Consider the following 26769-nt stretch of genomic DNA (forward strand, 5'->3'; position numbering starts at 1 on the left):
AAATATTGTAATAATTGCCTTAATTTATTATACAACCCAGTATGATGGAGGTGTAATGTGAATTAATGCTAATGTGCTTTAGGTTGGGAAAAAAATCAATAAAATAATAACATTTAAGTCATCTTAATTCATAAATTGAGTCGTTGCTAGGAAAGTAATAACCTTGGAGAGAATCTTTTGTTTGTGTTCTATTAAAGGAATATATTAGTCACTGCTTATAAGGTGTTTTAGTCTAACCATAGGAAGGTGGGCCTATATTCCTATTTTTGATTTTACATTCAAGACCAAATTTTATTTTGTATTATATGCATATAATGAATATAGTATATGGATTTGTTTATCTTTTTGCTTCTTTTTAAATGAAAGGACAATAGAATTCCCATTCTTTTTGGATTTCCTTTGGAAGCACCAATAAAATTGACAGAAGGATTAAAGAATAACGCAGTGCAAGTTATTTATGAATATAAAAGTCACTGCAAAATTGGTTTATGTATAGCTTCTATGTTTAGGCTTGTCTATTTGTTTTTTACAATTTGATAGCAGTAATAATAGATACTCACATGGGGACTAATGTGAGAAGCCATACAAATTCAAATTGAACAAGCACTAAGAGAAATTTTTCGGCTCATACAAACCTATAAAATGTCATCAATATTAGAAAGGGAATAACATATAAGGAATAAATGTACCAAGGGATAAGGGTTTGATGCCCTCCACACAAATATCATATTTCACCCTACTCCACACTGTTTGTGGTTTCTACAGTGAGGTTATTTTGCTTTCAAGCAAGAAGATATACTCGAATTCTGAAGTATATGTTATAATGTTGATACTACTTGTGACTACACAAAGAGGCCCTGAGTCATTGAAAAACCACCATTCTGCTCTGGAGATCTGGCTTATGTATGAAGGGGTGATACCTACAACAACACCTATGGAAAATCCTACAGAAAATGGGCTCTTCTTGAAAGGTGTGTGATCCCTTCAACATGATTAATGCTAATGGTTATAATTTTAAATTATAGCGCACAAGAGAAAGAAAGGAAACTCTCATCCTTATCATGTGCAAGGAAACCCCTTCATATTAATTAATGCATATAAAACTACAGTTCATTGGGAACAAGACCAAAGGCATCATTAAAACAGAGTGTTCCATGACACTAGGAAATAGACTTTCAGTCAATCTATTAAATGCCATAACTGTAATAGTAAGAATAGTGAGCCATATTCCTCAGTAATTGTTGTTCCTCCCATCTAGAATTATGCACCCCTAGTATTCTTAGTGAGTTGTTTCCCTCTTTCCAAAATGACATTCTTCCCACTATTGAGTGTAGGTGATTTTGTGATTGTTTCCATCTCTTCTTTTATATTATTGTTCTCTCACTTGCATTCATGGACATGTGTAGACCACTAGATACCTAAAGGCTGAGAGTTTAAAACAGACTTAAAAATTCTCAACTTTTCGTGAACTTTTTTTGTCATTTTAGTATCTATAGTCTTTTCTGCTATGGGTTATGGAACCTCTTGAAAACAATCCTGACATTGGGGCCACACATGTTAGTTTTACATTTTTACCCATTATGGTGGAGTGTATGGTATCACAAGATAATGTTGTTGGAAACACAACAAGTGTGTTTTCTTGCTATTGATATGAATGACTACTGTTGTTAAGCCTATTTTCCTCTATGCCATGTTGTAGGAGGATGCATCCCTGGGATTGAGGAACACATCCTATGGTATGAGGGATTTGTCCAAATCTTGGGGACATGTCCTCTGGTAGCATATCATAGTTAAATTTAGGCTTAGCAGCAATAGCCATTTGTATCAACAATAGGAAAACCATCATGTCCTATTGCCAACAAAATTTTACCTCAAGATACACTTGGATTTGCTAAGTATTCATTGTAAGAGGGTTAATGTTAAAACTACCATGAGTACTTATTGCTAACAATTTTTTTTGCAAGTTACATACTTCAATAAGAACTCCTATATCAGGGAATTAAGATTTGTCAGGGGGAGGGGGAGAGGGAGGTGCAGAAATGTTCTGAATAGCTCAGGATGCCCCTCGGCTTGCTACCTGATGTCCACTTTGTGCAAAATCTAAAGTTGGGATGTCCCATGTTATGGTCATATGCCCTGTAAAAACTCAAAAATGGCTAACAACGACAGATAATTGGTATTTGGTAGCAACGGGAGTAGCCTACAGGTAGTAAAAATCACTTTTTCTTTGTTGACCAAGGCTAAAAATAATTTTTTGTGTTCTGCTGATTATTTTGTTTCCTTTGGGCCCAAATTAGTATTCCATTTTCTACATCATGTCAGCCTATCCTCTCACTCTAGAGTCTTAAAAGATCACTAGTTAATGAATCATAGTATATTATGTTTTGAGTTTTATTGTTTTAGTTAAATGTGGTTGGTGTCTTCAGCCTGACACCTATCCTTACCCCTATCTCTGCATCCCTCATATCTTGGCAACTTAGGCCCTTTGTGTTCTACACATTCCAATATTTCCAGTATTGGAAATTTTATTGCCGACAGTCATATTCACATTTGTATCATGGCTCTTCACTCACAAAATACAAAGTAGTTATAAAGATACATTGATGTGTTTTTTAACAATGATTTGTATTGATATTGTAGTGTTGCAACTACTGGTCTTGCATTAGCATTGTTTTTTCGTGTACTTAATTATTTCATACATCTTGACTTTTTTTGTAGATACTTCATGTGGTTCTTGGATCATCTAAGTTGTTTTAAATTGTTTCTATGTAGTTAAAGTGGCTATGCCCTTTTGTGTGGTCCAGCCATGAGCTGAGTTATGACTTTCTGAAAACTTTTCTCTTTGATTTGGTATAAATGCCAAATAGTATGTGCCCTCTTGTGTGGCCTTGCCTTGAGTTGAGTCAAGACCTCAAACCATTTAGGGTTAATATATTTTGTTCTTACTTAATCTCCATTTTTCGGCGAAAATCCTTGAAATTTTTCTTGACTCTTAGCCATCCTTGTTGGAGTTGAACATTTTTCTCCTTTCCCGTTAACCTTGAAAGTTGATTCTTAGATGGGAATGAATATCGCTTCATTGATGTGCATCAGAATAAGATATTTTCCATAATCAGAGCACATTACTGTTTGAATTCAAAATATATAGGTCAGGCTAAAAAAAAACAAGCTAAAGATCACTAAATGTCAATAGGCACAACATCTAAAGTCTACAAGACAAGGTCTCCAGGTCATCATTAGTTGACCGACTGTCTGAATCAACTTCTCGCATTTTCATTCTTGTGGTATTTTGACCAGCATTTTCTTTTCTAGCAAGTTTACAGATGACCCCACTTAGAGAAAAAATGGTATGGTATATGGTGCTGCTACCCAATCTTCTTGAGTCTTTCCATTCTGAAGAGGCATGACTATGTTGGAGGTAGTCTACCTAGACCTTTTTGGGAATAGGATGCAAAGTATTCAATTGTCTCAAAATTTCGTCAAAAATATCTTTGACTGTAGTATACTAGTCGAGCTCCTTGGGTTTTCCACCTACTTGGGCATGCCAAACTTTGGTGAAATTTAGCTCTGGATAAATATACATCATTCGAGGAAAGGCTCTTTTTATACTATGGTACTCTCTAATAATTATAATTAGAAACACTGCAGCTGTTATGTTCATAATTAGGTTCTTACTTAAAGATGATATATGATGCAATATGCATCAGGCCCATTTATATGTCTCACATAATGTCCTCTGTATGCACCTTTAGGTCACTAATGCAAATATCATATTACCTTTATACCAAGCTCAAATTTTCCAAATGTATAACATTAATAACTATGTTGCACAACACTCCTAATTGTGAAGATATATCTCAACTACTTAAATTTCATTATAGATGAGCTACCTTCAATTCACCAAATAGCTCATATTGCATTTTATGGCAAATATATATTTTTCTAGCTTCTTTGTGGCTGGAATTTATAGCACTAGAAGTGATATCACTACCATTATTAGTCATTAAGTTATGTTTCTTTCCGTATCTAATGCATTCTTTCTTCTTTTAGCTAGATTTATGGCCCACTATCTCCACAATAACTAGTTGAAAACTTACAAAAATCAGTAGAAGAACAGGGCCCAACTTTCATAAATGTGAGGCTGGAAGAAGAAGAGAAAAAGGTTATCAAACCAACTGTTGACAGAGGAGAAATAGCAACATGTCAAGTAGCATTGAGAATAAATTAGGTTCTACTACAACTCCTTTGCTCAACCTTTGAAGCATGTCAATCATATATTAGAAAATTGATATCTATTACTCAATAGTGTATACAATTAGGGCTATTTTTGACTTGAAGCATTTAAAAGACATTTCTAATTTAAAGGCTCTTCTTGGTGACATATTCCTCCTCCTTCACTTTATTTTTTGGATGCCTCTAGCATCAACTCCTTGGGTGGTGCATTTCGCAATGCAGAAGAAGTCAATTTTCATAGGGATGGAAGGTACTAGAAAAATGAAATACATTTTTATGCAATTACATAAACTTTTTTCATAAAACAGACTTGTTGGAAACACTAATTCTTCTTTTGACATTAGATGTGGGAATTCATTTTTTTATTTTTGTTAAATTTTAGTTTATTAGCATTAGTAATTACATATATAAGACTCACATGGAGATCTCTTCCGTCGTAGGTTGTAGATGTACCTTGCTTCTTTAAGTGCAATCAATCATTTAATATTAGCATCCTATTAACTGTGTATTCATGAGGAGGGGTGTTATATAAGTTGGTGTGATTGTGACCAACTATTTGTGGTATGACAATTGTTGGCCAGCATATCTCTATGACCCTGTCCGAGGCAAATGAAAATTCAGATGTTGAATTAAGCTTGTGAAACAAGATTAAATACTGTAAATATTGTAATAATTGCCTTAATTTATTCTACAACCCAGTCTGAGGGAGGTGTAATGTGTAATAATGCTAATGTGGTATAGGTTGGGAAAAAAAATTAACAAAATAATAACATTTAAGTCTTCTTATTGCGTAAATTTAGCCATTGATAGGAAAGTAATAACCCCGGAGAGAATCTTTTGTCTGCATCATCTTAAGGGAATATATTCAGCACTTCTTATAAGTTGTTTCAGTGTAAACCACAAGAAGGTGGGCCTATATTCCTATTTTTCCTTTTTCATGCAAGACCAAATTATCTTTTATATTAGATGCATAGAGTGAAAGGAGTATATGGATTTGTTTATCTTTTGCTTCTTTGTAAATGCAAGGACAATAAATTCCCATTATTTTTTGATTTCCTTTAGAATCACTAGGAAAATTGACCTCATAAAACACCATAGGAGGAAGGATTAAAGAATAACACAGTGGAAGTTGTTTATGAATATAAAAACCACTGCAAAATTGGTTTATGTAGATTCTAGAACTTCTATGTTAAGGCCTGTCTATCTGTTTTATACAATTTGATAGTATTAATAATTAATACTCACATGGGGATCAATGTGAGAAGCCATACAAATTCAAAATGATTAAGTACTGAGAGAACTCTTTCTGCTCATACAAACCTATTGTTAGGTCCCTATACTACTAGTGTAACCCCTTATTGTTATTAGTACAACCCCCTTATTATATTGTTGTGCCCATGTAGTCCCCATATTGTTAGTATTGTGCCCCATAGAAGCCCACTATTGTTATTATTGTTCCCTTACATTATTATTGTTATGTCAGCTATGATTATATTATGACCCCTTAGACTCCTATATATAGAAAGGAGGTCGTGTCATTTGTATCATACAAGAATTGTTCATTTGTGTAATGTAAAGGAGGTTTCCCCCAAGAAGAGGCTGGATTCTAAGGCGTTTATCTTTCTTTCTATCTTTTTGTGAGCTGGTTTCATAACACCTATAAAATGTCATCAAGATTAGAAAGCGAATGACATATCAGGAAGAAATGTACCAAGGGATGAGGATTTGATTCCCTCCACACAAATCTCAAATTTCACCCTACTATACATTGTTTGTTGTTTTTGAAGTGAGGTTGTTTTTCTTTCCAGCATGAAGATATACTCGAATTCTGAAGGATATGTTATAATGTTGATAATACTTGTGACTACACAGAGAGGCCTTGAGTCATTGAAAAACCACTATTCTACTGGGCAAAAATGGACCTATATGAAAGGGTGATACCTGCAACAATACCTATGGATAATCCTACAGAAAAATGGGCTTTGCTTGAAAAGTGTGTGATCCCTTAAGGATGCTGATGGCTGATAGTTATAATTTTGAAAATTATCCCAACGAATAAAGAAAGGAAACTCCCATCCTTATCATGTGCGAGAAACACTTTCATATGGATTAAGCTAGATGCAACTGCAGTTCCATGGGAACAAGACTAAAGCCATCATTAAAACAGAGTGTTCCATTACACTAGGAAATAGACTTTCAGTCAATCTCATAAATTCCCTAGCTGTAACAGTAAGAATGGTGAACCATATTCCTTAGTAAGTGTTGTTCCTCCCATCTAGAATTTTGCACCCCTGATATTCCTAGTGAGCCTTTTCCCTCTTTCCTTATTGGTATCTCACTTGCATTCATGGACAGGTGTAGCCCACTAGAGACCTGAAGGTTGAGAGTCTAAAATAGGCTTGATAATTCTCAAAGTTTCATGAACATTTCTTTTCGTTTTAGTATCTAGAGTCTTGTCCACTATGGATTATGGAACTTCTTTAAAAAATTGTTGAGATTTGGGCTACACATGCTAGTTTTACATTTTTACCCATTATGGTGTAGTGTAGGGTGTCACAACATAATGTTATTGAAAACAAAGTAGGATGGTTTTCTTGCTATTGATGTGAATGACTAATGTCGTTAAGCCTATTTTTATTTATTCCATGTTGTAGGAGGATGCATCCTTGGGATTGAGGAACACATCCTTTGGTTTGAGGGATTTGTCCAAATATTGGGGACATGTCCTATGGAAACATAAAACAATAATAGCCATTTGTATTGACAGCAGGAAAACCATCTTGTTCTATTGCTATTTTTTTTACTTCAAGATACACTTGGATTTTCAGTAATAACTAATACTCACACGGGGACCAATGTGAGAAGCCATACAAATTCAAAATGAATAAGCACTGAGAACTCTTTTTGCTAATACAAACCTATAAAATGTCATCAAGATTAGAAAGGGAATGACATATCAAGAAGAAATGTACCAAGGGATGAGGATTTGATGCCCTCCACACATTTCACCCTACTCTACATTGTTTGTTGTTTCTGAAGTGAGGTTGTTTTTCTTTCCATCAAGAAGATATACTTGAATTTTGAAGGATATGTTATAATACTGATACTACTTGTGATTGCATAGAGAGGCCTTGATTCATTGAAGAAACACATTTCTACTATGGAAAAATGACTTCTGTATGAAGGGGTGATACCTGCAAAAACACCAATGGGAAATCCTGTAGAAAATGGGCTCTGCTGGAAAGGTGTGTGATACCTTCAACATGCCGATGGCTGATGGTTATAATTTTGAAATATAGCCCAGACGAGAAATAAAGGAAACTCTCATCCTTATCATGTGCACGGAAACCCTTTCATATTGATTAATCCAAATGCAACTACATTTCCTTGGGAACAATACCAAAGCCATCATTAAAATAGAGTGTTCCATGACACTAGGAAATAGACCTTCCGTCAATCTATTAAATTCCCTAGTTGTAATAGTAAGAATGGTGAACCATATTCCTCATTAAGTGTTGTTCCTCCCATCTAGAATTTTGCATCCCTATTATCCTTAGTGAGTAGTTTCACTCTTTCCAGAATGTCATTCTTCGCACTATTAAGTGTAGGTGCTTTTGTGATTGTTTCCATGTATTCTTGTATATTATTGGTCTCTCATTTGCATTCATGGACAATTATATCCCTCTCGAGACCTGAAGGCTAAGAGTCTAGCAAAAGGCTTGACAATTCTTAAAGTTTCGTCAATTTTTCTTGTCATTTTAGTATCTAGAGTATTGTTCCACTATGGATTATATAACTTCTTAAAAAAATTGTTGGCATTGGGGCTACAAATGCTAGTTTTACATTTTAACCCAATATGGTGGGGTGTAGGGTACCACAAGATAATGTTGTTGGAAACACAACAGGATGGTTTTCTTGTTATTTATGTGAATGAATACTGGTGTTAAACCTATTTTTCTTTATGCCATGTTGTAGGAGGATGCATCCCTGGGATTTAGGAACACATCCTGTGGTCTGATGGATTTTTCTAAATCTCGTGGACATGTCCTCTGGCAACATATCATAGTTAAAATTAGGCTTAACAACAATAGCCATTTGTATCAACAGTAGGAAAACCATCATGTTCTATTGCTAACAAAATTTTACCTCAAGATACACTTGGATTTGCCAAGTATTCATTGCAAGTGGGTTAAAATTAAAACTAGCATGAGTGATCATTGCTAACAATTTTTTCAAGTTCCATATTTCAATAGGAACTCATATATCCAGGAATCAGGATTTGGCAGGGGGAGGGGGGAGGGAAAGGTACATAAATGTCTTGAACAACTCGTGATTCCCCTTGGCCTACTACCCGATGTGCACATGGTGCAAAATATAAATTCGGGGGACGTCACATGTTATGATCATATGCCCTGTAAAACTCAAAAAATGGCTAACAACAATAAATACTTGATATTTGGTAACAATAGCAACAACCTACAGGTAGTAAAAAACACTTTTTCTTTGTGGACAGAGGTGAAAAATAAATTTTTGTGTTCTGATTAGTTTGTTTCCTTTGGGCCCGAATTAGTATTTCATTTTCTACATGATGTCAGCCTATCCTCTCACTCTCGAGTCTTAAAACATCACTAGTTAATAAAGCATAGTATATTCTGTTTTTAGTTTTATTGTTTTAGTTAAATTTGGTTGGTGTCCTGGGCCTAGAAGCTATTCTTATCCCTGTCTCTCCGTCCTTCATATCTCTGCAACTTAGGCCCTCTGTTCTACACATTCTAATATTTCCAATATTGGAAATTTTATTGCCAATAATCATCTTCACATTTGTATCATGGGTCTTCACTCATGAAATACAAAGCAGTTATACAGATACATTGATGTGTTTGTTACCAATGATTTGTATTGATCTTATAGTGTTGCAACTATTGGTCTTGCATTAGCATTTTTTTTTCATGTACTTAATTATTTCATACATCTTGACTTTTTTGTGTAGATACTTAAAGAGATTCTTGGATCATTTAAGTTGTTTTAAATTGTTTCTATGTAGTTGTCTATGCCCTTTTGTGTGCTCCTACCATGTGCTGAGTTATGACTTTTTGAATTTTTTATATCTTTGATTTAGTATAAATTCAAAAGAGTATGTGCCCTTTTGTGTGCCCTTGCCTTAAGCTAAGTCAGGACCCCAAACCACTCAGGGTTAGTAGATTTTGTTCTTATTTAATCTCCCTTTTTAGGCCAACATCCTTGAAAATTTTCAACTCTTATCCATCATTGTTGGAGACGAATATTTTTCTCCTTTTCCATTAACCTTGAAAGGCGATTCTTAGATGGGAATGAATATCACTTCATTGATGTGCATCAGAACAGACTCTTTTCCATAAGCAAAGAATTTTATTGTTTGAATTCAAAATATATAGTTTAGGATCCAACAAAAACAAGGTCAAAATCACTAAATGTCAACAATCACAACAACTAAAGTCTAGCAGGTAGGGTCTCTAGGTCATCTTCAGTTGACCGACTGTCTAAATCAACTTCTTGCATTGTCATGTTTGTGGTTTTTCGACCAACATTTTCTTTGCTGGCAACTTTACAACTAACCCTACTTGGAGAACAAAGAGTATGGTATATGCTATTGCTCCCCACTCTTCCCCAGGATTTACATTCTAAAGAGGCATGACTATCTTGGAGATAGTCTGCCTAGACCTTTTTGGGAATAAGAGTTAAAGTATTTAATTTTCTCAAAGTTTCCTCAAAAATATATTTGATTGTAGTATAGTAGTCGAGTTCCTTGGGTTCTCCACTTACTTGGGCATGCGAAATGTTGGTGAAATTTAGCTCTCACTGAATATGCATCATCAGAGGCAAGGCTCTTGTTATACTCTCGTACTCTCTAATAATTATTTATTTGCAGGTATACAAAAAATTAGAAACACTGCAACTGTTATGTTCGTAATTACGTTCTTGCTGAAAGATGATATATCATGCAATATTCATCAAGCCCATTTGTAAGTGAGATGCAATATGCATTAGGCCCATCTGTATGTCTCACATAATGTGCTCTTTATGCTCCTTTAGGTCACTGATGAAAATATGAGATTACGTTTATATGAGGAGTACCAAGCTCACATTTTCCAAATGTATAACCTTGATAACTCTGCTGCACAACACCCCTAATTGTGAAGATATATCTCAGCTACTTAAATTTCTCTATATATGAGCTACCTTCAATTCACCAAATAACTCATATTGCATTCTGTGGCAAAAGGTATATTTTTCTTGTTTCTTTGTGGCTAGAATTTATAGCACTAGAATTGATATCACTACCATTATTAGTCATCTATTTGTATTTGTTTCCTTCTCCAAGGAATTATTTATTTTTTGAACTAGATTGAAGGCCCATTATCTCCACAAGAACTGGTTGATATATTACAAAAAATAGTAGAGGAATGTGGCTCAGCTTTCATAAATGTGAGATTGGAAGAATAAGAGAAAAAGGTTATCAAACCAGTTGCTAAGAGAGGAGAAAGATCAAACATGTCATGTAGCACTAAGAATAGACCAGGTTCTACTCTTACAACTCCTCTACTCAACCTTGAATCGTGTCAATCATATAACAAAAAATTGATATCTATAACTCAAAAGTGTATACAATTAGGGATATTTCTGACTTCAAGAATTTAGAAGACATTTCTAATTTAAAGGCTCTTCCTGGTGACGTATTCCTCTTCTCTTTCTCTTTATTTTTTTGATGGATTTGGCATCGACTCCTCGGCTGTTGTGCTTCACAATGCAGAAGAAGCAAATTTTCATAGAGATGGAAGGTACTAGAAAATGGAACTACACTTATATGCAATTTCATAAAAAAATTCATAAAACAGACATGTTGCAAACATTTTTTTCTATCAGCAGGGCAATAGTCACTAGCCTTAAATCCATTTCCCAATTTTTATGTCAGTTCTCAGAGATATAAAAATCATATAAATAGGTCACAATATAGTCAAAATGATTGCACAATTGCTAGTCAGATAAAAAGCAAGGGCAATCCTAATTAGAGTGAAAAATCCGGAAGTGATTACACTGGGAGAAGTCCTGAAAGGGATATGATTTATAATATTTAAGTAATATTAATCACTGGGGATATATCCATTTGAGTAAAATGAGTACTAGTTCAGGTGAAAGTTTTGGAAATCATATCTTGAGAATTCCCCCTAGGAACATGCTCCAATAGGAAGCAATAATGAATTCAGTGAAACCGTTGCAAGCAGAAAGTGTTAGAAAAGACTCATCTCTAAGAGGAATAGTGCACATTAATTCTCAAGGGAAAAAGGCTCTTGAATAGATAGACTTTGTGCAGTCAAAGGTGGTTAGGACAGGCTCACAAAATAAAACTACGAACGCAGGAGAGGTATTAAATTTATTCAATGTATTTGGACTTGAATGAGATATCAAATCTATGAATACTGTGGATCCTTGTAAGAAGTTCAATTTGTCAGTATTGTGCATCCTTTTATCTCCATTGTAAATACTTCATGCTTAGATTGATATCATATGCTTGACTTGTTTGTAGCTCTTTTGTAGTAAATAGTTGTTTCTTTTGTAGGATGTTCTGAATTCAAATTTACAAACCAATTTAAGATATCTATTAGGATAAGGACATCCTAAATCTTTTTTTTTTTATTGGTTATGCTTATGCAAACTCATCTTTATTTGAGAACCACACAAACATATCTGGTTTAAACAAACCAACATCTTTACGAAGGTAAGGTTTTTCTTCATGTTTTGCTATTAAGTAATTTTTCTATTTGTTGTTCCACCAGCTTTTACTAGTTTAATATAATATACTACGATGTCAAAATTTTTCTTATAAATTGTTTCTGTCCAGCTAAAACGTTCTTGAACTTCTAAGAAAGTCAGATAATCCAAATGAAAGTGACACATTAAAGCACACTATATTTAGTGAGCATAATGCATTTGTTGATCCCAATGAATCTTCTTCACATGATTTTTTAGTTACTCATTTTGGTCATAACCAGTGATCAAGTGCTTTCTCTTCTTAGGGATTTGGATTTAGGCTGGGTTCACAAACACAAGTATTGAAAAGGATGCAAAATTGATCTTTACAAACAAGTGCATATATGCAAACTACAAATGTAATATTGGATAGGCAGATCCATCCATCAAAAGGATAAAGTGCCCACAAGAGTGTAGCTTTAACAACTCATCAATATTCTTTATCAAAGGTAGGTGATGTTGCCACAGCTGAAGTAAAAAGATTGCAAGTGACCACCTCAACAATGCCATTAAGTGTTCCCTCTAGATCATCACTAACATGTGTAAAAGAGAATTGTTGTAAAGATGGACAAACCTCCATACTTCACAGCCTCTGATATTCATCCTTCAACTCAGTTAGAATATATTCAACACCCAAATGCCACTGGACAACTTATATCAATTCCTCAATCAACAGTTCCACGTGTAGTCACCCAAATACATGCCAACATGTAGGGTAACATGATCACCACTCATAAACTTCAAGGCACATAGGATGTAGCTGTTGTAGGTTTTAACCCCATAAATAAATTACCTGCATACAAAATCTAAAACACATAAAATAAAGAATGAGAGAGCATAACACATAAAACACATATACACAGAGACTTTCCCCTGGATCCCAAAACCAGGATTACCAGATTGATTTTTCATTATATTCCTTTCAATGTTACAATACATATTTATACATGTTGAAGCATCCAATACCATGGATTGAAAACCATCGCACTCAAAACCATGTGCAAAAACCATGCTCAAAACCATAGGTAGGTTTGCCCACCTAATATAGGGTCCAAACAAATTTTCCCCAGGCCGCTGCCCCAGACCTTGTAGAAGGGGGGTACCCGCCCCCCTCAAACCCCCTAGATAGGGGGGGTTGCTACCCCTCCTGTGACCCCCCCACTACACAATCGACGCAATGAAGGGGGAGATCTGCCACCCTCTAAACCCCCAGTTAACTAGGGTGGCTAGTCGTGGAAAGAATATAACACAACCCAACATTATCCCACTTCTTGTTTTCTTTCCACAGGAAAGCTTAGTCATTTATCCAACCCTACAATGTCCATTGTTTCTCTACACCAAGAGAACTTCTCAGAGCTCACAGATTTTGTCAATGCATCTGCAGTATTCTTCAAAGTGTCCACCTTTACTAGCAACACCATTTGTCTTCTATCATATCCCTCACAAAGTGATACTGAACATCAATGTGCTTTGTCTTTGAATGGTAAGCAGGGTTATTTGCCAAGAAAATTGCACTATGGCTATCACAATCTATTCTTATAGCTCCCTACACTAACCCATACTTGAACACAATCTCTGCAACCAAACTGCTTCCTTGCTTGCATGAGTGGTTGCCATGTATTATGCTTCTGTAGTTCATAATGCCACTACAGATTGTTTCTTACTCATCCAACTGACTGCACCTCCAAATAGGTTAAACACATACCCACTTGTAGATATTCTGTGATCCAGATCTCCAGCCTAGTCTACATCAACAAATCCATGAATATCCAAAACTCTATCCATTCTTGGTCTTCCTTGGTAGCACAAACCTTAATCACTAGTTCCACGCAAATATATGAAAAATCGCTTCGCTGCTGTCCAATGCTCCTTCCCTGGTTTTGACATAAACCTGCTCAATAATCCCACTGCATGTGCAATGTCGGGTCTAGTACAGACCGTCGCATACATTAGGATATCGACTGCACTTGTATATGAAACATGGGACATGTCCTCTTCCTCTTCTTGTGTCTTGGGACACTGTTCAACAAATAATTTTACACCTACAGGTATAGGAACCTTCATCAATTTACTATCTTGCATATTAAACCTTTGAAATATTGTCTCGTCATACTTCCTCCCGTTTAACCAGAGCTTCCTCTTTGCCCGATCTCTTTTAATTTCCATGCCCAAAATATAGTTTTCAACACCAAGATCTTTCATGTCGAATTTGGAGGACAATTGGGTCTTCAAATCCTGGATAATTTATTTGTCATTTCCAACCAGCAACATGTCATCCATATACAAGACCAGATAAATAACACGGTCACCAATTAATTTAAGATACACACAGTTATCTACTTTGCTTATGGTGAAGCCAAGTCCTCGTATAAATGTATCAAATTTCTGATACCACATCCTTGGTGACTGTTTTAGCCCATACAAAGATTTCTTTAACTTGCATACCAGTTCTTTCTTACCCTTCACGGCAAAGCCTTCAGGTTGCTTCATGTAGATCTCCTCTTCCAGATCCCCATGGAGAAATGATGCCTTCACATCCATCTGTTCTACCTTAAAATCAAAAGCAGCAACAACAGATAAAATTAATCTAATAGAAGCTACCTTGGCAACAGGAGAAAAAATATCACCAAAATTAATTACCGACACCTGGGAATAACCTTTTTCTACCAACTAATCTTTGTATTTCTCCACCTTTCCTTCTGAATTTGTCTTCTTCTTGAACACCCATTTTTCCTTCCAGCCGTCAACTCCACCAGATCCCAAGCCTCATTTTTGTGCAAAGATGCCATTTCTTCAACCATGGCCTCTTTCCAGAGTTTTCCATCCTCTGAATCTACTGCTTCCTTCACAGTTCTGGGATCATCATTAGTAATAGATAAAGAAAAATTTGAATAGAAAGCAGATGGACTATATCTTTCTGACTACCTTCTTTCTTGAACTGATCTTCTCACAACCAGAGTTTGTGGCTCTTCATCTTCTGATTCCTCTTCTGTTGTAGAGTCTGATTCTTCCTCCTTTAGCTCAAAATCTATCTTCTTATGTTCCTTTGATAGGACTTCATGTTTAATAGCATTTTTCACCTCTCTGAACACCACATGTCGGTTGTACACAACCTTCCTTGTTACTAGGTCCTAAATCTTATAACCCTTTAAACCATCCTTATACCCAATAAAGATGCATTTTTCAGATTTACTATCCAACTTTGTTCTTTTCTCCTTTGGGACATGTACATATGCATCACATCCAAATACCCTCAGATGTGAAAGAGAGGGTTTCTTACTAGTCTATACCTCTTGTGGAGTCTTATCCTCCAATGCTGATGAAGGTGATCTGTTGACCAGGTAACATGCTATCTCCACTGCCTCTGCCCAAAATTCCTATCCTAACCTGACACCACTGAGCATGCTTCTTGCCCTTTTCATCAACGTATTATTCATTCTTTCCGCAACTCCATTCTGCTCACATGTGTATGGAGTAGTCTTCTATTGTGCTATACCACACTTCTTACAGAATTCTTCAAATTCCTTGCTTCAAAACTCTCCACCGTTATCTGTCCTCAACATCTTTATCTTCTTCTCTATCTAGTTTTCCACTAGAGCCTTAAATTCTTTAAACCTGTCAATGACTTCAGATTTCTTCTTGAGGAAATATATCCATGTATTCCTTGAGAAGTCATTTATAAATGATACATAGTATACAGACTTACCCAGCAATGGAATCTTCACAGGTCCAAACACATCATTGTGCACAAGCTCTAATATATGTTTCGCCCTCTTACCACCAGAGAGGAAACTCACCTGATTCTGCTTCCCATATACACAATTTTCACAGAAATCAAAATCCAGAGAGCTATTAGTCATACCTTCTAACATACCTTTACCATGAAGTATTTGAAGTCCCTTCTCTCCAATATGTCCAAGCCTTTGATGCCATAGCATGGTCTTTTCTCTAGAGACAACTAGATTTTCTGCTCCACTTTCAGGAACCATAGAACTATTGCATGCATCAATAGCAGTGCTACCTTGCATCTTGTACAAAGTTCCAATCTGAACTCCCCACATCAATACCATTGCTCCCCGAACCATCTTGCAGGTATCCTTCTCGAACACTGTTTTTACACCTGCATCATCCATTTTGCTTACAAAAATCAGATTTCTGGCTAATGTAAGAATATGCAGAACACCCGGAAGTGTTCTAACCCTTCCACCTTGCAACTTCAACTTTACTTTTCTGTGACCAATGATTCTAGCCTTCCTATCATCCCCTAAGAAGACATCACCACCATCATATTTCTCATACTCACAGAACCACTCTCTATGGGGAGTGAAGTGAAAGGATGCACTTGAGTCAATCAACCATGCCTTATGATCTACATGTGTACTTAAAGAAGCCAAGTACACATCCCCACCTTCATCTGAGGTGGTTTTTGCCTCTGTAGAAGGAGCATCATTGTTATAGACATTTTTGTGCCTCGCGACATGGAGCATGAAATGTCAATAATTACAGGGATCCTCAGTCCCTAAACATGTTGTTCTTACCCCTAAAAGAACAAGGTCATCGAACAACAGCACTTCCAATCAGTTCTCCACCTGAAAACACTTCAAAACAGGCTAATTTTGGATCATGTCAGCTGCTCCACTGAGCATCTGCGCTGGAATGCAACTGCTCCTCCTTGTACCTGCGCTGGAAGTCAAATCTAATGAAGGCTACCTGCGCTGGGCGAGATTGGCCAAGTGGCACAGTCATTCTGCAAGGTGTCAACTGCCCAGGAAGCTTCCAAACTGACACTTGGTTCATGAGATTCGCCCTGTGATGAGTAAGAGGTACTTGATCACCATGTGTAAGCAAGGATCTCCAAGTGGACTTAAGAACTGAAGATTAACTGAAGAGGGAGAGGACACTAGTCAGCTCTATGCCAGCCTCAAGCTGACTCATCCTCTCTTCTTCTCTCCTAGGGATCCTCCCCGATGTACCTGTTACATTGAAAGGGAAGACCGTCAGGATGAACGTGTTGGTAGTTCAAGGACCCTTGGATTATAACCTACTCCTTGGACGCGACTATATTTATTGCATGGGAGCGATAGTCTCCTCACTCTTTAGAGTAATGTGTTTTCCACACGAAGGAAGGGTGGTCAAGCTCGTAGACCAACTTTCGTTTCCGGGATCTCGCATCGCAAATAGTCAAATACCATTCCTAAATGGTCTGTTCACTCAAGATTCGCCTCCACCCCCGGTCCTCCTTCCTGATGAGCGCGAGTGATTCGGAAAGAAATACTAGGACCCAGGGGGCATGCACCCTGGTCTGCTTCGGGCAGAAGAAACCCCGGGTATAAGAAAGAATTTCCGCAGAAGAATATGACTAGTCCGTACCCCGTCCGAAGGAAGTGGGGTTGTTCTAGAATAATAATCTTTTGTTAAAGTTATGTGTTTGACCAAAGAGTCATTCACCTTTGTCTAAAAAGTGGGCAATGCCCAAGTAGGAATTCCCTTATTGCAACAAGTAGTAACCATCTTTGAGTTCAAGCCTCGCCCATCGAAACATATGTTTTGAAGGATAAGCAGGGGCAGTCTACGAAGAAGGAGACCGTATTGTTGTGACAGAGGGTAACCATCTTTGGACAACCCAATGATAGACACCGCCGAAGAAAGAGATTGATTTGCGGCAGCAAATCGAACCGTCTTTGGAATAATAAGAAAGAGGCAAGCCTCCCTCAATAATACCAATGTTTTGTCTTTGAGTAGTGTTCTTCTATTGTCACAAATAGCTGTTTATTAAAAGTGGGCAAGACCCCTTAGAATAACGAGAAGACAAGTATCGTTAGCATTAGATTGGCAAGATGACAAGTAACTGTGAACACCCAAAGAAAAGCAGAGGTAAGGGAGAGGAGGGGCAGCCTCGAAATTCTATCCTATACCTGGGGGCATGCAAACCTTCTGGAGTGCAAGCTAGGGGCGGTTATTTATCTGGTTTTAAGATTAGCCGTTTCCAAACTTGCATGAAAGAAGCCTGTGGGGCAGAAGTAAAATTTGCCAAAGTGAGCATAGCTGTGGTAAGGCATAAGCTCTATAAAAATTGGTCCTTACAGGAGGCGTTGTTTTTATGACTGGTATATCGAGCAGTTTTAGCATATAGTTCATGCTCGTTAAAAAATAAACGCAAAATTCGAGCAGTTTTATGACTGAATCTATGCTCGTTAAAAAATAGAAAAGTGTGAGCAAAAGTTTCCCCCAGAGTTCAAGCTCATGGAAAAAATGAACCGGTAAATAACCTTTTGAGATCGTAAATTCATTAGCCATAAGAACCTTGATCGTGTTGTCATCCATCACCTCCACCATTCATTTGGCCGATTATTCACTTCCATTTGTGTGTTTACCTCTTTTGAGAAACAGCTGCGAAAAGTGATTCCACCTAGCCATCCTCGTAACACTGCCGTGATTGGAAAATTCCAACCTGTACCTGGAATCTGATGCTATCCCTGTTTATCACTCGTTCCTCAAAAGACGAGTCTTCTTTCAGCTCTTTTCACTGACTCGAAAAATATGAAAAGTTTGCCGAGTTTTGGCCTTCCAGCTCGTTAAATGACCGGAACGCTATCCCTCCTCTAAATTTTAATCTTTTTGGACCTGAGGGATTATTGCACAAAAGGATCGAGCGCTTGTCTTGTTCGGCTCGTTAAAAGTACCGAACAGCCATCCCTTCTGTATTGTTTTATACTTTTTCGGACTTAAGGGATTTGCTGACGAAAAAGGAATTACGGAGTTAACTTTCTGTACCTTTTCAGACTCTCTAAAAATGAAAAGGACCGAGTTTTCTTTGTCGTTAGACTCGTTAAAATGATTAAATAGCGACAAACTTGTCTTTAGACGAGAACGAGTTTCCCTATCGCTAGGCTCGTTAAATCATAGCGATGGGCTTGCCCGAAGGGCAGGTTATAGAACAAGCATATGTTATCCTCCTCAAGCTTGACAAAAATAAAGAGGTACTGGTCAGAAATGACTGGGGAAAAATTGGGAGAACATCAAAGTTTAATGGTAGCAAGTCACTCTTGAACATGACACTTTTCCTCCGTACCACATCGGGTTGGGTTGTCTCATTCACCGGTCTCATCACCATGGTCCTCGCCAAACCATCCACATTTGGGGTAATGCTACCAATCCATCGCATCAGTGTCGTTATATGTTCAAGAGGGGTCATTCCGAAAGTGTCAACCGTGTCCCATCCACTGCCATACATTATCCTTCATCCATTCATGATCGCCACCCTGAATCATATGTCACAGTTTGTTTTCACCTCCACTAAAGTCATTAGCTCCGTTCCGTGTCATTGATGTGGGATTCATTAAGGCCCTCCTTTGATGGATCGCTTCTTGTCGACTTCAGCTCATTATCCAAGAAGTTGATCTAGGAACACCCCCATCAGTACTTTGAAGCTTGCATGCCTCAATGGCAAGTTTCTCACTTCCGGCGACAGGTATACATCAATGACCTTCGACCAGAAGATTTTGCGTGGCGTTCGACGCCAAGTCCTTTATTCACGCCACGTGAATTGTACTGCAGTACCTTGAGGGTCATCGTCATTATTGGTGATTCCTCTCGCGCTTGTTAACGGTTTTCATTATTGACCGGTAATCAAGCGATGTCTTTCCATGTTCGACTTCAGCGCAATTCTCACATGGATCGACTTGTACTTAGAGTGAAGATCGAACGAGTTTGAAGACCCCGGATCTAGTTTCATCCATCCGGGCTGCGATATATATTCAGGAAATATAAAAGCATTAGTCATGTACATCATTGCAACAGATGATCATCCTATTCAAAGGATGATAATTTCAGCAGAAAATTATCAGTCTACCTTCAGACGATCGTCTGTCATATGTACCAAAATGTATTTATAAAAGCTGAGCATGGGAATGCCCGCCTCAGCTAGATCATGAAAATAGAATGAAAAATAATGTATTGTATTGTATTGTATTACAGGGCGCCTCCTCAGCACTGGAATGAACTTCGGACCCTCTAGATAAAGCATTTCACCCGATAAATGGCCTCATACTTTAGGGGGCAACTGTTATAGACATTTTTGTGCCTCGCGACATGGAGCATGAAATGTCAATAATTACAGGGATCCTCAGTCCCTAAACATGTTGTTCTTACCCCTAAAAGAACAAGGTCATCGAACAACAGCACTTCCAATCAGTTCTCCACCTGAAAACACTTCAAAACAGGCTAATTTTGGATCATGTCAGCTGCTCCACTAAGCATCTGCGCTGGAATGCAACTGCTCCTCCTTGTACCTGCGCTGGAAGTCAAATCTAATGAAGGCTACCTGCGCTGGGCGAGATTGGCCAAGTGGCACAGTCATTCTGCAAGGTGTCAACTGCCCAGGAAGCTTCCAAACTGACACTTGGTTCATGAGATTCGCCCTGTGATGAGTAAGAGGTACTTGATCACCATGTGTAAGCAAGGATCTCCAAGTGGACTTAAGAACTGAAGATTAACTGAAGAGGGAGAGGACACTAGTCAGCTCTATGCCAGCCTCAAGCTGACTCATCCTCTCTTCTTCTCTCCTATATATAGAGCTCTTCTATGAGGTCTAAGGAGGCTGGAATTTTGTGTAAAGCAAGGAGGTGCTGTTGGTTTACAGTTAGAGCTATTGGGTGATTGTTTTACTAGAGGTGAAGAGGAGAGTTCTTGCTGCTGGGGAGGTGCTGCTGGATTGGAGCCATCATTGGTTGTAACCTTCTCAGAACCCTGTTACTTCTATCAATAAAGTTTTGCATGTTCTCCTATATACTTGTATTGCATTGATGTATTGTATTTACATGTATATTTGATTCATCCTAATCCATGCTTCAGTTATGAGTACATGTATCTTGTAGTTTGCTCTCTTGTTTTGTGCAGGATCTGTGTGTAGCTGGACCGGTAAAGAAAGCAAGGAGCTGGGAACAAGGGACAAAGAGAGAGGACAAGGATCGACTAAGCGAAAGACACCAGGTTGGTTAATCTTTCTCCATTCTCTCTGTACTTTCATAAAGGAAATCATCAAAACTTTACTTTCAGTTGTTGCTAAAGACTGTCACCTTTAGAGTAGGGATAGGGTCATCCGCATCGGATACTTTTCCCCACAACAATCATCAGATCCCTTTCCTTTGTTAGTAGCTTTAGCTTTACAGTCCCTTTTGTAGTGCCCTTCCTTTTCGCATTTTCAGCACAACACCTTTATATGTTTTCCTAGAGATTTAGATCTCCCTTTAGATTTATATCGCCCGCTCGATGACTTATTTTTGTTTCTATTCTAGGACCATCCTCGTACATAAAAGGCATCACCATTCTATCTCTCCATATTCTTCTGTCTCATATCCTTCATCAACAAGGATGAGACTATTTTATCTAACTGCAAGGCAGTTGCATTGCTACCTATTGCAATAACTAGACTATCCCACGAATCTGGTAGAGAACACAACAAATTGATACACTTATCTTCATCTGAAATTTTAATATCAACAAATAATAACTGACTTACCACATTATTAAATGCGTTCATATGCTCTATCACCGAGTCTCCATCTTTCATGCTCAGGTTATACAACTTTTTTCTTAGGAACAGTTTATTCACTAAAGACTTGGATTGGTACAAAGTCCCTAATTTGACCAACAAAGTCTTAGCCGTAGCTTCCCCTGATACATTCAACAATACTGGATCAGAGACACACAATTGTATTGTGCTCTTTTCCTTCCGATCCAACTTCTTCCATTCTTCATTGGACACTCCCATTGGTTAGTACCCAGATCTACCGCAATCCACTGATCTTTATCTACCAACCGATCCTCCATATTGAGTTTCCATAACTCAAAACTCTGACCATTAAATTTCTCAATATCTATCTTTCCATTGCTTGCTATCTTCTTTCACCACCAGAATTGATCCCATAGATCTCCCACTGAACAGGGTATACCACAAGCCCGAGTGAAACCCTTCAGCAACAAAGGCATCCCCTTGAAGCAAAACAACTCTGATACCAAATGTAGGTTTTAACCCCATACAGAAATTACCTGCATATGAATTCTAAAACATAGAAAATAAACATTGCGAGAGCATAAAACATAAAACACATATACATAGAGATTTTCCCCTGGATCCCAAAACCCGGACTACCAGATTGATTTTTCATTATATTCCTTTCAATGTTACAATACACATTTGTACATGTTGAAGCATCCAACACCATAAATCATTGCGCTCAAAACCATGTGCGAAAACTATGCACAAAATCATAGGTAGGTTCGCAAACCTAATATACGATCCAAAAAAATTTCCCCTGGGGCGCTGCCCCCAACCTCATAGAGGGGGGCTACTCGCCCCCCTCAAACCCCGTGTGACCCCCCTATTGCACAATCAGCACAACAAAGGCAGGGCTCCGCTCCCCCTCTAACCCCCCGGTTGACTAGGGCAGCTAGTCATGGAAAGAATATAAGACAACCCAACAGCTGTTATAGGGAAAATAATTCTAAGTTGTCATTCAACGACACTGTCTATAGTCTCTTCCTTAAATTCTGTTATAGAAAGGGAAACTAAGGCGCAGGGCTCTCTCATCCGCTCAACTTGAACTTTTATTCAAATCAATTATCAAAATGCTTTAGTTTTCTTTAGGAGTGGGTGATAGATATCATTTCAATCAACAAATTTTGAATTTCATATTAATGTAGTTTTCGCCTCAAACTAGTGAGAGACTCTTAGCCTTGCAAGTTTCTACCATGTATACGAATTTGGGTGAATATGGAAGGTCTCAACCTTTAAATTGTCAACAGATTCTTTCGGGGTGAAACCTTGAGCATTTGATCCCTGTCTTAGGATTAGCACCAATAATTGCTAGCCACACTAGTGAGTCAGACATGAGAGACGTTGAATTGGTAGTAATTGTGTGGACCCCAACAACTGTGTCATTGCTAATGATGGAGGGCTACATTGCATATCAACACTAATACTATTTATCTAAAGTAAATATTGGAGCTCCAGTTGCATTTGTTCCTAGTCAATGTAAGAAACAATTGTCACAACTCATTCCTTGGCATGTAGATATTACTCAAGATTGAGGATATCTTCCCACTACAAGGTTTTGAGTTACTACGTATCAAATTGAATTCCTTTTTTGTTTTTTCAGTATTCTGTGAATTTATATCAATGGTGTTTGTTTTGTTTATTCCTTGTAGTTTGAAATGGTTATGTTTCCTTATGAAGACTAAGTGAATGCTCACGCTAGGGGATTTTTTTTAATTATTGTTCACCATTTATTTTCAATGGTGTTGTGATAACATGGGCATCTTCAACAATCGCTTCACATAAAAGGTTTGTTTATATTTGAGGTCTTCCTATCACTATTTTAGTAGCAGTTAAATAATAAAAGCACATCCTTTCAAATTTGAAGACATCATATGAATATCTTTATTCTTCCTGAAACCAAATTATTCGTATGTTGGCTATAGGAGAAATATGAGATTGATAGCCAAGAAGGGGAAGGATCAGTACCTCGAGTAAGGAGAAGGTTAAATATGACAACTCAACTGATATAGAAACTAATTTCTCTAATACTTGTTGCGGATGTTCATGGAAAAACAAGTATCGAATATGAAAATTCAAGATATACTCTTGCTAAAATAGCCTTGCAAGATGCATGCAGGTTAGCTTCCACCTCCAATAAAGATATGGGAAATAAACTTGAAAATGAAAACTTGTATGTATCTAGTTGGCTTCACTTAGAATAATCAATCAACTATATTACAATTAGGAATTTGTTAGTTCCACATGTAGTTTTATATCCAATTTATTGTTTTGTAATATTATCCATCTCTATTAAGATTTTTTTTCTATTTGAAATATGCAAGTTTTCATTATAACATGAAGTCTTCTAAGAAATTTTGTACACAATTTTTTACTTTCTTCAATTGTCTATCACATCGTCAAACTATATTTTTGAGTACTAGAAGCATTTTATGAAAACAATGAATTTTACTGCTTCATTTGGCAAGGCCTTTGTGTAGCTTCAGAAACCTAAAAGATTGAATACAAGTTTTGTTTTGAGGATAACATAAAGCTTCATGGATAAAGCAAAGAATTTGGAGAGTGAGCTCTCCAGGCAGTATTTCTCTTTAAATAAGACTGCTAGTTGTAGTGGATTATCAATATTTATAGTTTTTTATGAAGCTTCAACATAAAACTTATCCTTTTTTTATTGATTATTAATTGATGGATTTGTTATTTCTATCTATTGCTCTATCTTGAATTTTTTGTGCTAACTAGTTTGAAGTCATTGAGGATCAAACGTTGGTGGTATTGTTGTAATATGTTAAATTCTTGTTTGTATTGAATATAGTATTTGCTGTAAAATATCAATCGATGTGTTATATATTGGAAATTACAAGTATGGTAAATATCAAAAAACTATTGGTGCTTTGCATGTAAATCTACAAAACAGATCAAAACTACCCTTATTTTATATTTTCATTGTAATGAACACTGATGTTTTGAGTTTGAGTGATTAAGGATGGCCACAGGTGTTCCCTCAAATTTGAAGTTTGGTGTTGGAATTCAGTGTGGATTATCAACTCAAGAATCATATAGCAACTAGAATAAAGTTCCATTCCAAAATAATCATATTTGGGGGATTACTAGTGGTGATTGCTACATATTTTCGGTGTTGGAAATTTGCTCCAAATCATAACTAATATATTGTACCAAAGGTCAGGAACACAATGGGAAGAGAATTGTCTTCGCAATTTATCCACTTATACTATAGTGATCCATAAATATAAGAAAAACATTAATAATGTGATATAGACTAGTTGGCTTATTCATATGTGATAATGGACCCAAATAGTAGTTTTTATACGAAGAAATGTTCTTTAGACTTGGGCATTCTTGACATTATCGACCTCCATTCTTGGACTTATTCACTTAAACTTCTACATTATCTAGTTATATAAATGTATACGAGGCTATCTTATTATTGTATCTTTTTTACTTCATTTCATTTTATTTTAGACTTATATTTGACATTTTTTAGGATTTTTGTTTGCACTCCCACATTGTATAAGTAATCTACAACTTGAGCATTTTAGCATGTAACTTAATTGGCATGATTGTGCCTAAGATTTACTTGAAGGTTGAATATTAATTTTACTAAGGTGTTATTTTCTATGGTGACGTTTTATTTGATTTGTTTATACAGGCCATCTAGTTACATAGTGGTCACTATTGCCCAACTGAAGAAAACCTGTTTGAGTTTCTTGATTTTATGGGGAAAAATGGCATTGGCAATATTGCTGATGTTGAGGTATATATCGTATAAATATTTTATAGTCTACTTTATTTTTTATTCTAGTGTTCATCATATTTCATGTCTTATACTTTGAATTGTATCTTCTTTCTTTTTTTCAGAAAAGGAACTAAGTGTTGATGGTAAGAAGCGGGAATTAAAGAAAGAGAAGAACAATAACATTGGAGGGCCAAAATGAAAATTAAAGAGAGAGGGAAGAGAATTGGTCTAGTGGTACTCGTAGAGCCAATATCCTTATAGGACACACACATAGAGACTTATGGTCAAGTCTTCAGAGTTGGTGAATTCACCCGTAATGCCTTGGAAACACACTGATAATGTTTTGGAGTGACAAAACAATATTTCATGTGTAAATTGTACTCCAAAGAATATTAAGTTGGAAACTCATATTGTAACACTTGACATTTATATAATATAATTTATGTGGTTGAAATTATTTATAGTTGCACTTGATATTATTTAGTATTGTAATTAACATTTGTAACTTTGTGTTTTGATATTAGATGAGCATGTACATAGTATGACATTTTGTGTTTTTTAATTTAGTTACAAAATCATACTAATTAATTTATGTTGATTAATAATGAACACATAAAATCAATCTAAAACTACTAAATCTGTAGTTTATCTTGGTTAGTGGTGAACACAAATAAAATGAATATATGACTAAATTAATTGCTTATAACGATTTTTAATGAAAGTAAATGAAATGAATATAAACTACTAAAGTAGTCATTTATATAATTAATATGAAACTACAAAAAAAATATAAATGACTAATGAAAATGATAAATTTGTGATTAAAAATGATGACTAAATTATATATATATATATATATATATGACTATTTGTAGCTAATTTACAATATCCTATAACATGACCAAAATTTAGTTATATTTCTTTGATCATTAATTTCTTTCAAACGATCGCCGGATGCGGGTGACACGACCGCGGAGAATGGAATGCCACCTGGTTACCATGGGCGGCCCCAAGCATAAGACGCGCATTTACTGCGATCCGCCGCCATGGATTGCAAGCGTGGGTGCAGGTGCGAGAAGGGACGGCAATTCATTGCCTTGTCCGGGCTTCAATTACGAATTCAGTGTGCAGTTATGGCATACGAGGATCGAGAAAGAGCAGAGGAGCATAAGAATGGTGAGGGTATGGAATGTCATGTATTGGGTCGAGTTCAGATTTTGGAATTGGGATTATGGTCGTCGGCTCTCAGAGCTAAGGTTCAAGTCGCCCCTTTGGCAATTGAAGGTGGTTTCAGGTCTGCAAGGGCGGGTGAAGGTTGTTTCACACCTTCCATCTCCTCTTACCCTGCTCTGTTTCGCTTTCCTGCTTTCAGGGAAATCATGGTCAGGCCTCGACAGCGCCTCCTCAGCCGTCGAGGCTCTGGTAGAGGCGGATCCTC

Source organism: Pinus tabuliformis, chromosome 2_1 (genome assembly GCF_031772625.1).
Source record: "Pinus tabuliformis cultivar Carrire ecotype Pingquan chromosome 2_1, CPIR1, whole genome shotgun sequence".
Classification (NCBI taxonomy): domain Eukaryota; kingdom Viridiplantae; phylum Streptophyta; class Pinopsida; order Pinales; family Pinaceae; genus Pinus; species Pinus tabuliformis.